Raw genomic sequence first — 5191 nt, 5'->3', positions numbered from 1 at the left:
GTTTCTCCCCAGATGTTTGGACATCCATTAATTAACACATCCTCTACAACATATTTGTGGATGCTTTGCACTAAGTGAAAGGAACGGCTGAATTCCAGCTGGATAGAAATAGCAGTTTAAAACCAAAACAGAAACACACCAACACAGAAAAACGGAGATGGTTTCAGGAGAGGCTGGGAGTGAAACAGGAAGACAAGGAGACATAAGTGCTGAGAAATGGTAACTCAATGAAGCTGTTTCCTAGTCTGAACCCTTTGAAGCTCACAGGTCAGCAACATTCTAGTTAGAATGTGACTCTAGGGTAAAATTAATTCAGAAAAATATTTTTAGAGTGAAAAAGGAGTATTCTTATCCTCTAGTGTGAAATTAAAGCAGGAATTCTCAAAATATTTCTTTTTCTTGACTTCCCTTTCACTTTATATATTCTAGTCAAGAAACCTTAAAAGTGACTAGAAATTAAGCAGACAGAAAGTGGAACAGGCCTATGGTATTCCAAAAGTTTAATGAGGTGACTTCTAAACAAGTTTCAGATTTAAATCTACGCAGAATCACTTAGGAAGAGGGCCTGGTGGTGTACTGCCGAAACATCTCAAAGCCAATAGAGCATATTTCTACTCTGACACACATGGGGTTGCCATTATTTTAAAGAGAGTGCTCAGTTATTGTTGTTGTTGTTACATGCCATCAAGTCACTTGCGACTCATAGCGACTCTATGTACAAGAGCTCTAAAAGCGATTCTATCCTGTGCCAACCTAGCCATCTCAAACACACTCATTCCCACCACTCCAGTCACAAAATCTATCCATCTCATCAAAGGTCTTCCTTTCCTGCACCATCCCTCCACCCTCCCAAACCAGTCCCTCCTTGCAACATGCCCAAATTATGTCAGATGAAGCTTCAGAATCCTTGACTCCAAGGAGCATTCCGGCTTCACCCTCTCCAGGACTAACCTGTTTGTTCTTCTAGCAGTGCTCAGTAGTAACTGATTTATTGATTGCCAAGCAATTGAACTGACTATCAGGTCAAGAACTTATGACATTATCCCAATTGTCCTACCATAACCAACATGTCTGGTGAGACACAGAACCTTTCCATTGCCCTCTGGCCAGTTCTGATGGCAGAATCCCTAGCAAGCCCCCATCAGGTTTCTGATCCTTTAAAAATCCTGCCAAGCCTTCATCAGCTCTCAAAAGTGATAAATACTTTTTGACTGAGGGAACCTTTCATTTCTCTCCAGTAGAGGAGCTGGTAGGTTCTAATCACCAAAGATGCTTGACTTTTAGGTTAAGAGAACAACGTACTGCCGTGTATACCAGCAGAGCAAGGAGACACAAAATAAAAGATAAAAACCATGATCTGATTGTCTTTCTGCAGAGACATGTTCATCTGCACAGGGAGACTTTCCACTGCTATTCCTGCCACTCACTGTGATCATGCCCTCTTCTGTTGTGTATGATGTTATAAATTCCTTTACACAACAATGATAGCAACTTCACTTGCATTCTAGATATACAAAGAACTTGCATTACCCTACCCACCTTTCTAGAGTCTATTTTCAAAAAATCTTTTAGCATTAATTCTCCTTCTTTTGGCTGATGACAATGACTTTTTGTTTGTTTGTTTGTTTGTTTGTTTTGTGGAAAGATGCAATGCTATGCAAATGGCCAGGCAGTAAAGCTGGGGAATTCATTCATATACCTGAGAAGATATTTCTTGAGAAAATGAATAATGTTCATAAAGTATCTTTCCCCAAATCCAAGTAACTATTATCAAGACAGCTTTTTTTAATTTGATTTTTAGGAGGTCATTACATACTTAGCCAGAGTCATTCTGTGCGGCTCTAGTTAGTTCATTTTACTTCAGTTTTCATTGGAATTATTAATCATTATTTTTACATTTTACCTCTGGTTCTATTGCCTAGAAGGAAAAGGAATCAAATACTCCCTGAATCTTCATAAAGTCCACTGTGTACTGAGGGTCTACTATTCTAAAGAATTGGCACAAAATAGATAGACAAAAACTTATTTGGAGGGGAACCTTACTTGGGGGACTGCTGGTAAAGTCCGATGGGAAGGGAAGGGGGAAACGTGACACAGTGCTAAACACAAATCTCCTTTGTACGCTGAACAAATGTGTGACTTGACATTAGTATATTCACACACAGATATAGAAGCTGAGAAAGAGAGTTTAAGTAACTTTCTCAAATTAGAGACGCTGGAGGACTACTTATACTGATTTAGAGCATGGGCTTGAGAATTTGAAAGTCCTAGTCTCAAGCTTTGACTCGGTAAATTGAAGCACAGTGGAAAAGGGCTAACTAGGGAGCCAGACTATGATGGCAGCTCTGGTGCAAAGCAGGCTGTTCAGATAGCAGAACACAGGGGAACAGATGGTTGCAGAGAGATGAGACGTACGTACTGGGCTGCAGAGAGTCAACCAGAGAGCAGATTCAGAGTACAAGCAGAGAGAAGTAATTACACATGAAACATTCTACATCAGCTTTAGCTTCAAAGTTTCCTTAAAAAGTATGGACCATGAATCCTTATTTCTGGAGGTATAGGGTAAAATCTAACATAGTGCGTTAAGAACCCAATTTGAGAACCTGTCAAAGATGGGATATGAAACCTGGATAGAAATCATAACACCATTTTTATTATTGTCAGGTACCATCAAGTCGAGTGCAACTCATAGAGATCCTAAGAACAACAAATCTGAAGCCTAGCCTAGCCTACACCATCCTCATCCTCTCTGACACACATGCACTTGTAGCTGCAGTTACTGTCAATCTTTCTCATTGAGGGTTTTCCTCTCCTTAGCTAATTTTCTACCTTTCCAAGCATGTTGTCCCTCTCCAAGGAATAGCCCGTCCTAACAACATGCTCGATATTTGAGAGTAAGCTTCATCATCCTTCCACCTATTCATTCTTTTGTCGGTTGATAAGATGTTCAGTGCTCTTCTCCAACACCACAAAGGCATCAATTCTTCTTCTGTCATCCTTAGTCATTGCTCAGCTGTAAGATGTATAGAAAGTGAGTGAAAAAGTCCTGGCCTGAATCAGGTACAGCTCAGTCTACAGACTTTCAATAACTTGAAGAGATCCTTGACAGTAAACATTCCCAGTGCAACAATTTGTTTTTGTTTTTTTTTTTTTAATTTCTGACAGCTAGTACTAAGGGTTTTGATTGTAGATCCAAGACAAAAAGTTCACAATTTTGATCCTTTTTCCTTCTATCATGATGCTACATATTGGCCCAATAGTAAAGATTTTTGTCTTCTTGATGTTGAGATGTACCCCATATTGAAGACTGCAGTCTTTGATATTCTGCAGCAAAAGTCTTAAGTCCTCAACAATTTCAGAAAGCAAGGTTGTGTCATCTGTATAACACAGGTTGTTAATGAGTCTTCCTCTGCTCCTGATGGCACGTTTCTCTTCACAAAGTCCAGCTTCCTGAATGATATGCTCAACATACAGATTAAATAAGTACAGAGCAAGGACACAACCAAAACATAAACTTCTTATTTTAAGTCATACAGTGTTTCCCTCCTCTGATCAGACAACATAATCTTGCTCTACATATGGGTTTCGCATGAACATAAATGTTTTGAGATTCCCATTTTTCTCATTATTAGCCATAGTTTTCTATGATCCACACAATCAAATGCCTTTGCATCATCAATAAAACATGCATTAAATATCCTTCTGGAATTCTCTTCTATCCACCGAGATACATCTTACATTAGCAATGATATCCCTGGTATCTATTCTGATATCTCTTCTAAAACTAGCTGGAACCTCTGGCAGTTCTCTGTCATTTAACTGTTCTAGGCATTTTTGTATTATCTTTAGCAATGTTATTGTTGCTATTAAATACTGTCAAGTTGATGACTCAAGCTATGTCAAGCTATGATGACTCATAGCGATCCTATTAACAAAAGACCTGAACACTTGAATAACTTTCTTTATTTCCCCAAGTTCATAGACTTTCCAGAGGCAAGCTATTTCAGAAGTGCATGCCACTTCTGCTTTCAAGCTTGTTTTAATCAGGGAGCTCCACTAAACACTGTCCACCATGGATAACCATTACTGATTTGGTCTTTAGCAATATTTATTATTAATTATATTTGTTATTTGATAATAATAGATTTTTATTGGCGGATAATTTCCATTCTGTTGAACCACCTTTTTTGAGACTAGGAACAAATATTAATTTCTTCCAGTCTATTGGCTGGAATAGATCTCCACTGTCTTTACACACACACACACACACACACTCTCATACCCCTTAATTTTAAACTAGGCACTATATCCTCATCTCTGTGGACATGAAAAGAGGTCAGAATATTCAGGAACACAACTACGAGTGGAACTAACTATGGTTGACTTCCAATCTCATTCCCTTACACCATGCTGACAATTAGATAGAGTCAATCCAAATTTAGTCCACTTGAGACAGGTACCAGGAATCAGAGGGAGATCATAGAAATACGAACAAAGAATATAAGTGGTTAGCAGAGGAAATGTCCCAGGCCATCAAGAAACTCTGTAAATATGCTCAACTTTACTAATCATCAAGAAAATGAAATAAAGCAATAGTGAGACACCATTTCTCACCAACTAGGTTATTATGCATTTTATAAATTACATCATGTTTCATTAAGAACATACAGACATAGATAATACTAGATAATACTGTACATTTTTTGGTCAGAGTATAAACTCATGCAGATATAAGGAAAACGTTCTAATAATATTTATAAAAATTTAAAATATAGTTAATTTTAACAAATCAATTCTGCTTTTTGGTATTTACTCAAGAAAATTTTGCCACATGCACAAAGAAAAACATACAAAGGCATTTATTCCAGCATTTTTTTATAATAACAAAAGTTAAGAAAAGGCAAAATGTCCAAATAGGGAAAATAAAGAAATCAAGATTATTATTGTGTATATTGTAGCAGTTTAAAAATTAATACAATTTATAAATACTAGTTTACAGAAATCTCTCTGATATGTTGTGAAGTAAGAAGAATTAAAGTCTGAAATAACACCTACATGACCTTAAGCAAACATAAATAGTACACAACATTTCTATTTACACCATTAAGTATATGTATGTATAAAAGCAAAAAAGAGCATTAAAAATGTATGTGTCATGTTGTAAATAACCATTACATCTGTGATGGGCATT

This window comes from Elephantulus edwardii, unplaced genomic scaffold, assembly GCF_000299155.1.
Source record: "Elephantulus edwardii isolate Elephantulus edwardi_28Jun2011 unplaced genomic scaffold, EleEdw1.0 scaffold00041, whole genome shotgun sequence".
Lineage (NCBI taxonomy): Eukaryota > Metazoa > Chordata > Mammalia > Macroscelidea > Macroscelididae > Elephantulus > Elephantulus edwardii.
This window is presented reverse-complemented; position numbering follows the sequence as displayed.